The sequence below is a fragment of the Saimiri boliviensis genome, chromosome 9 (assembly GCF_048565385.1).
Source record: "Saimiri boliviensis isolate mSaiBol1 chromosome 9, mSaiBol1.pri, whole genome shotgun sequence".
In the NCBI taxonomy this organism is placed as follows: Eukaryota; Metazoa; Chordata; class Mammalia; order Primates; family Cebidae; genus Saimiri; species Saimiri boliviensis.
Window position 1 is genome coordinate 98,679,999 of NC_133457.1, and position 11,378 is coordinate 98,691,376.

General features: G+C 37.7%; 1 protein-coding gene across 2 annotated transcripts in view; it reads right to left on the bottom strand.

The window, feature by feature from the left end:
* The window catches only part of PIGU (phosphatidylinositol glycan anchor biosynthesis class U), a 120,818-nt gene that overhangs the window by 29,042 nt on the left and 80,398 nt on the right, over positions 1 to 11,378 (bottom strand). The window lies entirely within an intron of this gene.

Here is an 11,378-nt window from a genome sequence, read left to right on the forward strand (position 1 = left end):
CTGGGAAGGATAGAGGGAAGTATAACTAGAACATAAGAAACTTCATATATAACCTGGCATTCATATACAAGATAAAAATAAAAATGAAAAGAAATAAACAAGTGAAAAAGATAAAAAGAAAACAAAATTTATCTTTAAAAAAACTTCAAATTTATCTGAATTTTTTTTTTTTTTTGATATGGAGTTTCACTCTTGGTGCCCTGGCTGGAACACAATGGCACGATCTCGGCTCACTGCAACCTCCACCTCCTAGGTTCAAGCGATTCTCCTGCCTCAGCCTCACAAGTAGCTGGGATTACAGGTGCCCACCACCACACCCAGTTAAGTTTTGCATTTTTAGTAGAGACAGGGTTTCAACATGTTGGCCAGACTGGTCTTGAACTCCTGACCTCAGGTGATGTACCTGCCTTGGCCTCCCACAAGTGCGGGGATTACAGGTGTGAGCCACTGGTCCCAGCCTCACATATTTTATTAAATATGACAACAGCAAATATGAAACAATATAGCAAAAATTTTAGTATTTGTTTAGTCTGGGAAGTAGGCATAAGGCTATTATTATACATTTTCTGTATTTTTCCTCCCTTAAAAATGTTTTCCTCAAAAAAAAAAAAAAGATGCTGAGGGAAGAGAAATAATTTAGGACTTGTTCTAAGAAAAAAAGAAACATGATCACAGTATGTCAGAAAACAGAAATGAATATAAACATATCACAATCAATTCAAATAAACAAAACCATATAACTAAAAATCATGTTGTCAGGGACTGGACACGGTGGCTCATACATGTAGCCCCAGCACTTTGGGAGACGGATGTATGAGGATCACTTCAGGCTAGGAGTTCAAGTCCAGCCTGGCCAACATAGCAAAACCCCATCACTAATGAAAATACAAGAATTAGCAGGGTGTGGTGGTGCCCGCCTGTAGTCTAAGCTACTCGGGAGACTAAGGTGTGAGAATCACTTGAACCCATGATGCAAAGGTTGTAGTGAGCCAAGATTACACCACTGCACTCCAGCCTGGGCAGCAAAGCGAGACTCTATCTCAAAAATAAAATAATTTAAAAAAAATCATGTCAGGAAAAAAAAATCAGTTATGCAGCTACATGCTATTTACAGAGATATACCTTAAAATATAAGACTCAGAAAAGCTGAAAATCAAAAGACTTTTTCAGATAAGCCAGGGAAACAGTAAATAAAGAATGCTAGTGTGGTTACACTATTACCAGATTAAAAAGTACTGCAGAGATAAAAATAGTCCAATAAAGATAAAAGGTTCCATTCATTGGAAAAATACAACAGTTCTAAACTTACATCTACCTAATAGTCTCAAAATATATAAAACAAGAGTGGATTGAGCTACAAAGAAAAAATAGACAAATCCATCACCAGTGCATAACTGATAGATTAAGCAGACAAAAATCAGTAATCAAGTAGGAAAAATGAAGCACACTGAGTAAGTTTAATTGCATAAGATCTCATACTTACATAGAACAGTGCACCTAAGAACTGAGTAATTCACATTCTTTTCAAGCATTTGGGGGCATTTATGAAAACATCACATACTTAAATGAGGCCATAAAGCCATATTGACTTCAAGGAATCTTTTTTTTGTTTTTTGAGATGGAGTCTCGCTCTGTTACCCAGGCTGGAGTACAGTGTCATGATCTTGGCTCACTACAACCTCTGCCTCCAGGGTTCAAACAATTCTCCTGCCTCAGCCTTCTGAGTAACTGGGACTACAGGTGCATGCCACCACACCCAGCTAATTTTTGTATTTTTAGTAGAGACGGGGTTTCACTGTGTTGGCCAGGATGGTTTTGATCTCCTGACCTCGTGATCCACCTGCCTCGGCCTCCCAAAGTGCTGGGATTACAGGCATGAGCCACCAAACCCAGCTGACTTCAAGAAATCTTTATCATACAGACTCCAATCTCTGACCATAATGCAATTAGTATAAATTATTAATGAAAAGATAACCTAAATTAGAAAAAAATTGCTGACCTCACATATGTATCACTTATTTGCTGTGAGAGCACTTAAAATCTATTTTCTTAGTAACTTACAAGCATACAATATATTGTTATTAACTATAGTCACCATACTGTATAAAACTCTTTATTAGAAAAAATTTAAACTCTTTTCCAAATAACCTAAGAGTCAAAGAGAAATGACTATGTTAGAAAATACCTCTTATCACTATTTGTGTAATGTAGATAAAACAATACTCTGAGGAAAAAGTACAGCTTTAGAAATTTACTTTGGAATAGAAGATTGAAAATAAATAAGCTAAATACCCATTTTATCAGAACAACAGAATCAACCCCAAAAGAAGGAAGAAAATAATAAAAGAGCAGAATTTGTTAAAATAGAAAATAAAGGTACAATATAAGAAATCAGCAAAACCAAAAGCTAGTTCTTAGAAATGACTGTTATTGATGAATTTCTAATAAGAATAATAAAAAAAAAGAGAGGTGAATAAACAACATTAGGAGTGTAAAAGAGGATATAACTACAGATGTATCAGGGAGAAGAAAATATTTAAAAATTTGTGCCTATGACTTAGCAGTGGATCAAAAAAACAAACAAACTTATGCCAATGTATTTAAAAATAGGTGAAATGGAAACATTCTATGAAAAACATAATTTAAATGATTTGCTAAAAATGACTGTGTAACTAAAAAGAGGTGGAAATCAGAGGACATGACAATGAAATGTAATATATCCTGAACCCCATCCCGTCCCCCAAATCCTATAAAGATCACATATAAATTGGGGAGTTTGAATTTGGAGAGAATATATTGGGTAATATTATTCTATCAAGATTAAACTTCTAGGGGTGGAACAGTATTGTGGTTATATAGCAAATACCTAGTTCTTAAGTGTTACCTGCTGAGTTAGGGTTGATATGTCTTGTCTGTAACTTCCAAGCACGTAATTCAGGGGGAAAAAAGAAAAATCAATAGATTTATGTAGATATACATAATGCAGCAAAATTATAACTCAATCTTTAAAAAGGTATTTATTTTATTACTCATTCAATTTTTCTGAAATCATGAAATAAAAAATTAGAGAAAAAACTAATTCACGAGAAAATAGAAAACTGGGCCAGGTATGATGGCTCACGTCCTTAATCCCAGCATTTTGGGAACCATAGGATGGTGGATCACTTGAGCTTCAGAGTTCAAGCAGCCTGGGCAACATGGTGAAACCCCACCTCTATAAAAAATACAAAAATTAGCAGGGCATGGTGGCACATGTCTGTAGTCCCAGCTACTCTGGAGGCTAAAATGGGATAGCTTGAACCTGGAAAGTAGAGGTTGCAGCCAAGATTGCACCACTGGGTGTAATCAGCCTGGGCAGCAGAGCAAGACTGTCTCAAAGAAAAAAAAAAAAAAAAGCCAACAAGCCACTTTTTGTAGATTAAAAGATCATATGGAAAAACAAACATGCAAGAATAGCTAAGAAAACACTGATTTAAAAAAAATTGCTGATTAATATTTTTAAAATAAATTTGGCCTTTAAAAAAAAATCATGAAGGGGTACTAGCCTTATCAGACACTGAAATATAAAACCTTGAATTAAAACAGCATGATACTGGCTCATTAATAGAGAAGTAGACTAGTAGAATAAAACAGAAAGTCCAGCACTAGACCAAATACATATGGCAATTTAGTATATGACAGTGGTGGCATATCACTATAATAAAAATGGACTTTTTAATCAATGATGCTAGGACAACTAGTAACCATTTGGAAAAGATTACATTAGACCTATCTCTCACACCATTCTCAAGAATAAACTCTAAATAGATTAGGGATCCAAATATATTTTTAAAATGAAATGATAAAGTACTGTACTAGAAAAAAGCATAGTGAACTTGTCTTTAACTCTGATGTAGAAAAAAGCTCAGCAGTGACTGTGCCACTGCACTCCAGCCTGGGGGACTGGGCAAAAGACTCTGTCTCAAACAAACAAAAAATGCCTGGCATGGTGGCTCATGCTTGTAATCCCAACACTTTGGGAGACTGAGGTAGGTGGATTGCTTGAGTCCAGGAGTTCGAGACCAGCCTGGGCAACATGGCAAAATCCCGTTTCAACAAAAAATACAAAAAGTAACCACATATGATGGTATACTCCTATAGTCCCAGCTATAAGAAAGGCTGAGGTGAGATCACTTGAGCCCAGGAGGTCAAGGCTTCAGTGAGCCATGACTGTGCCACTGCACTCCAGCCTGGGCTGCAGAGTGAGACCCTGTCTCAAAAAATCAAAACAAAACATAACTACATACATACTTCGATAATTTCACTTCCTAGAAATCTATCTGGAAGATATACCTCCAACAATATGAAAATGTGTATAGACAAGGTTACCCACTGAAGCACTACTTGTAATTGCAAAATATTGTGAGCAATCTAAATTCCCATACACTGGAGAGAGGCTGAATAAACTATGGCATGTCCACACAATGGAGTACTATGCAGCTATAAAAAAGAATAAGGACAATCTCTATTCTATCTATACCAATATGAAGGAATTTCCAGGAAATAATGTTAAGTGAAAAAAAGGAAAGCACAAAAGAGTATCTACAGTATGCTAGCCTTTATATAAGAAAGGTACATAAGAGGTGGGCAAATCACCTGACCTCAGGAGTTTGAGACCAGTCTGGCCAACATGGTAAAACCCTGTCTCTACTAAAAATGCAAGAATTAGCTGGGTGTGGCAACAGGTGCCTGTAATTCCAGTTACTCAGGAGGCTGAGGCAAGAAAATCGCTTGAACCTGGGAGGCAGAGGTTGCAGTGAGCCAAGATCACACCATTGCACTCCAGCCTAGGTAACAAGAGTGAAACTCTTGTCTCAAATCAAAAAAAAGGAAGAAAGAAAAAGAATGAATATACATGTATCTACTCATTGATATGAAAGGAATATAGGAAGGATAAGCCAGAAACTAAAGAGAAGACAGTCCTCTATATCCATGGGTTCCACATCTATGGGTTCAATTAACTAAGGATAGGAAATAATCCAAAAAAAAAACCTGTGTCTGTACTGAACATGGAGAGATGTTTTTCTTGTCATTATTCTCTGAACAATACAGTATAAGAACTATTTACCTATTGTTTACATTGTATTAAGTATTACAAGTAATCTGAAGATGACTTAAAAGCACAGGAGAGCATATGCCTAGGTTATATGCAAATACTATGCCATTTTATATTAGGGACTTGAACATCCTGAGATTTTGGTTCCTGCAGGAGGTCTTGCAACCAATCCACCACAAATACCAAGGGAAGACTGTAATTACCTAGGGTGAGAGGAAAAGGACTAGAAGAATAGGATAGCAAGAATGATGACAGAGTAATACTGCTGTCTTTTTGTACAGGTTTAGAACCACAGTAATATTTCACATTCCCTTCACTTACCCCCTCCCCAAATAATCAAAATCAACCAAGATGTGGAGAGAATCCAAAATGAATATAAACACTAAGAAATGAACCTAATTATATTACAAATTATAACACAACTGCACTGACCTGGTGGAAGAAAAGAAGTAATTTAAGTAATTACGAAAAACAGGCCAGGCGTGGTGGCTCACGCTTTAATCCCAGCACTTTGGGAGGCTGAGACAGGTGGATCACTGGAAGTCAGGAGTTCAAGACCAGCCTGGCTAACTAAAAATAAAAAAGTTAGCTAGGCGTGGTGGAGCTTGCCTGTAATCCCAGCTACTTGGCAGGCTGAGGCAAGAAGACTACTTGAGCCAAGGAGATTGAGGCTGCAGTGAGCTATAATTGAGCCACTGCACTCCAACTTGGGCGATGGAGTGAGACCCTGTCTCAAAAACAAAACAAAACCAAACCCTTTACAGTGGAGAAACCTAGCAGACACTAATGTCACCAAGCGATCAAGGTATAAATTACCATTGAGAAGATATGGCAATATCATGAACCACTCAATACAGTGCACTGAGGACACAATATGTATTTCTGTCAAAAACGTGTAACTTTAGTCATGAGAAAATTATGACCATCTAAATGGAGGCACATTTGACAAAAATAACTTCACGAGTCATAAATGACAAGAGAAGACTGAGGAACCATCTCAGACTAGGAGAGCCTAACGAGATAAAACCACCAAATGCAATGTGGGACCTAAATATGATCCTGAAACAAACAAACAAAAATTGCCTAAGTAGAAAAAGCAAAATTCTAATAAGGTTTGTCATTTAGTTAATAATGTTGCATAAATGTTCATTTTTTTGTTCTTTAATAACAGTAGTATGGTTATGTAAAATGTTAACATTAGTGGAAGTGGGGTGAGGGATACCAGAAACTCTGGACTATTTTTGAAACTTTTCTGTAGGTCTAAAATTAATTCACAATAAAAAGCTTTTAAAAATGGAGATAAAATTCTGTTACACAGTTGATTTTAAAAAATGCAATTTTAAAAATTAGAGCATTCTATAAGGCCAGTATAAAAAAAAACAGCCCTTTGCCTCTAATCTACATTAAATCAAGCTTGTTAATTGTGATGTTCAAATCATTTATCTAATTATTAATTTTTTTGGCAGTTTAATCTTACTTTGAGAGATTTAAAACTAATTATGATGGTTGATTTATCAATTTCTTCTAGCTGTGTCAATTTTTATTTTCTATATTTTAAAGATATTTTATTAGTCAAATACAAGTTTGAATTCTCAAAAACAAAGCAAAATAAACAAAAAACAAGCAGAACTTCACAATGATAGACTGTCAGAATTGCCAACATTAAAAAGACTGATATCATCAAATGTTGGTGAAGATGTGTGGCAACTAGACTCACATTGGGTTGAGTAGTGCAAAATGGTGCACACACCTTGAAAAACTGTCTAGTAGATTCCAGCAAAGCTAAACATACACTTGCCTAATTCTACTGCTAGGTACTGCTTGAGAGAAACAACAACGTTAAGTCCACAAAAAGACCTGTACCAAAATGTTCATAGTAGTCTATTTATAACAGATGAAAACTGGAAATGGACCAAGTTTTCATCAATAGAAGAATGGGTAAACAAAATGTTGCACACACAAAAACCACCCAGCAATAAAAAGGAATGCATGCATAGAGAGATCCAAGATGGCTGATCACTAGCAGCTCGGGATTGTAGCTCCCAGTGAAAGCACAAAGAACGAGAGGACGCCACACCTTCACATGAATTCTTGTTGCTCACGCATCAGGAGATTCCCAGCGGAGGAGCCCCACGGGTCGCCAGCGTGAGTCTTGTGACCGGCAAGGCGGTTTTACCGGCGCCTCGGAGCGTCGGTTCTTGGTGCAGAGTCAGAAAAGCACCATCAATCTTAATGCCGCTGATTGAGTCGGCGCAGTGGGTTGCTCAGATTTTGGCGCTGAGAATCAGTAAGTTGGACGTCCACTCAGAAACCCAATTACAAAGACGGTAATTATAAAGACCACAGATGGATAAATCTACAACGAAGGGAAGAAAACAGACAAAAAAGGCTGAGAATACCCAAGATCAGAACGCCTCTCCCTCAGCAGGTGATCACAGTTCCTCATCAGCAACGGAACAAGGCTTGATGGAGAACGAGTGTGTTCCAATTACAGAAGCAGGCTTCAAAATGTGGCTAATAAGAAACTTCTGTGAATTAAAAGAACTTGTTCTAACTCAATCCAAAGAAACTAAGCACTTTGAAAAAAGGTTTGACGAAATGTTAACAAGAATACACAATTTTGAGAGGAAAATAAGTGAATTGATGGAGCTGAAAAACACCACGAGAACTACGTGAAGTGTGCACAAGTTTTAATAGCCGAATTGATCAAGCAGAAGAAAGGATATCAGAGGTCGAAGACCAACTCAATGAAATAAAACAGGAAGACAAGATTAGACAAAAAAAAGATAAAAAGGAACGAGCAAAGTCTCCAAGAAATATGGGACTATGTGAAAAGACCTAAACAACGCTTGATAGGCGTACCTGAATGTGACGAAGAGAATGAATCCAAGCTGGAAAATACGCTTCAGGATATTATTCAGGAAAATTTTCCCAACCTAGTAAGGCAGGATAATATTCAACTTCAGGTAATACAGAGAACATCACAAAGATACCCCTCAAGAAGAGCAACCCCAAGGCACATAATCGTCAGATTCACCAGGGTTGAAATGAAGGAGAAAATACTAAGGGCAGCCAGAGAGAAAGGTCAGGTTACCCACAAAGGGAAGCCTATCAGACTTACAGCAGATCTCTCAGCAGAAACCCTACAAGCCAGAAGAGTGGGGACCAATATTCAACATCCTTAAAGAAAAGAACTTTCAATCAAGAATTTCACATCCAGCCAAACTAAGCTTTATAAGTGAAGGAAAAATAAAGTTTTTTGTGAACAAGCAAGCACTCAGAGATTTCATCACCACCAGGCCTGCTTTGCAAGAGCTTCTGAAAGAACCACTACACATAGAAAGGAACAAACAGTATCAGCCTTTCTAAAAAATACCAAAAAGAGCATCAATATAATGAAGAATTTACATCAACTAATGGGCAAAATAACCAGCTGATATTAAATGGTATTAAACTCATATATATCATTATTAATTCTAAATTTAAATTGACTAAATCCCCCAATCCAAAGGCAGACAGGCAATTTAAATAAAAAACTAAAACCCGTGGGCCGAGTGCGGTGGCTCAAGCCTGTAATCCCAGCACTTTGGGAGGCCGAGGCGGGTGGATCACGAGGTCAAGAGATCGAGACCATCCTGGTCAACATGGTGAAACCTCGTCTCTACTAAAAATACAAAAAATTAGCTGGGCATGGTGGCACGTGCCTGTAATCCCAGCTACTCAGGAGGCTGAGGCAGGAGAATTGCCTGAACCCAGGAGGCGGAGGTTGCAGTGAGCCGAGATCGCGCCATTGCGCTCCAGCCTGGGTAACAAGAGCGAAACTCCGTCTCAAAAAACAGACAAACAAACAAAAAATTAGCTGGGCATGGTGGCACATGCCTGTAATCCCAGGTACTCAGGAGGCTGAGGCAGGAGAATTGCCTGAACCCAGGAGGCGGAGGTTGCGGTGAGCCGAGATCGCGCTATTGCACTCCAGCCTGGGTAACAAGAGTGAAACTCCGTCTCAAAAAAAAAAAAAAAAAAAAACTAAAACCCATCAGTAAGCTGCATCCAGAGCCATCTCACATTCAAGGATACACAAAGACTCAAAAAAAGGGATGGAGAAAGATTTACCAACCAAACAGAGAGCTAAAATGAATAAATAAAAAGCAGAAGTTACAATTTTTGCCTCTGATAAAATAGTCGTTAAAGCAACAAAGATCCAAAGAAGCAAAGAAGGACATTATATAATGATAAAAGGATCAATGCAACAGGAAGAGCTAAAGATCCTAAATATATACGCACCCAATACAGGAATACCCAGACATACAAGACTAATAAAGAGACTTAGACTCCCACACAATAATAGCGGGAGACTTCAACATTAATATTAGACAGATCAATGAGACAGAAAATTAACAACGATATCCAGGACTTGAACTCAGATCTGGAACAAGTAAACGTAATTAACATTTATAGAACTCTCCACTTTAAATACACAAAATATACATTCTTATCAGTACCACATCATATCAATTTAGAAGTTTAAACGAAATGTTGGTTGGCTCCTTGTTTGTTATTCTCTTCCCTCATTTTCTTTAATGTCTCCATTATTAAGGACAATTATAGGCATACCCATATTTAGACTGCATTCTAGCCCGGGCAATAAAGCAATACCCCCATCCTCTCTCCCTCTTTCTCTTTCTCTTTCTTCCTCTTCTTTATTCTTTTTCTTATTTAAAAAAAAAAAAAAAAAGGAATGCATGCAACAACATGGATATATCTCAAAAACAAGCTGGTGGAAGGAAGCCTTATACAAAATAGTCCTATTATTTCATTCCATTTATATGATGTTTTAGAATAGGTCAAACTAATCTACAGTTAAAACAATATTCAGAATAGTTATCTCTGACGGAATAGGAGTGGGAATCAATGGAGAAAGGACCTGAGAAAACTCTATTTGGACAGGAATTTGGATTATACAGATGTTTGTATTAACATTTGTGGCCAGGCAGCCTGATGGCTCATGCCCGTAATCCCAGCACTTTGGGAGGCTGATGGGGGCAAATCACGAGGTCAGGAGATTGAGTCCATCCTGGCTAACACGGCTCTACTAAAAATACAAAAAATTAGCTGGGCGTGGTGGTGGGCCCCTGTAATCCCAGCTATTCAGGAGGCTGAGGCAGAAGAACTGCTTGAACCCTGGAGGCAGAGGTTGCAGTGAGCCAAGATCACACCACTGCACTCCAGCCTGGGTGACAGAGTGAGACTCTGTCTCAAAAAAAAAAAAATAAATAAATAAATAATAATAATAATAATTGTGCACTTCATGGTATATAAATTCTACCTAAGATGAAAAAGACTGTAAATAATGAACTCCAGTTAATGCTTATGCTGAATTGTTCACAAGGATATGTACAACATCTGCAATTTACTTTGAAATGTATCAAAAATAAGATTGATGGATAGATGGATATGTGATAAAGCAAATATGGTAACATTAATGGTAGAACATAAGTTGTAGGTATATAAGTGTTTGTATTTGTTCTTTCTTTGAAATTTTTCACTACAAAATGTTGGGAAAATGTAAGATTTAATATACTGTTTAGTGAGCCATACATATGTAACACTTTCAAGAAAAGCAAAAGAATGGTTAACAAAAAATTTAGAAGAGGCTGGGCCTGGTGGCTCATGCCTGTAATCCCAGCAATTTGAGAAGCTGGAGTGAGTGGTTCACTTGAGCCCAGGAGTTAAAGACCAGCCTGGGCAACAAGGCAAAACGCCCATCATTATATGCTTTTTAAAATACATAAACAACAAATTTAGGGTAGTCATAACCTCTGAGGTAGAGGGAAGGAGTGTAATGTAGAAGGGGGACTCACAGGGCTTCCAAAGGACTAGAAATGTTACATTACTTAGGCAGGGTAGTGGAACACAGTGTTTCTTTATTATCCTTTAAACTATGCAAATATTATTATAAAGCAGAAGTGCATTCAAGGCAGACGGGACATCATGGGTATGGGACCTGAAATGGGACAGAACTTGCCACGCTGGAGGAACAGGGAAGGTCTGCGCGTGGTTTGAGGTTGAGGAGTGAGGAGTAACTGGAACAAGATAAGCTTGAGAGGTAGAGAACAACCAAGTCAAGCAGGAGCGAAGCCATTTTGGTCACATACACCTCATAGACTCTTTAACAGTTGAGAAAACGTTTCAGGTGGGTGAGTCTTAGTACTTCTTCGACAATCTTGTGGCAAACAAAGCAAGTTCCAGACCAAATTCTAGCACGCCTAAAGACATCTATTAA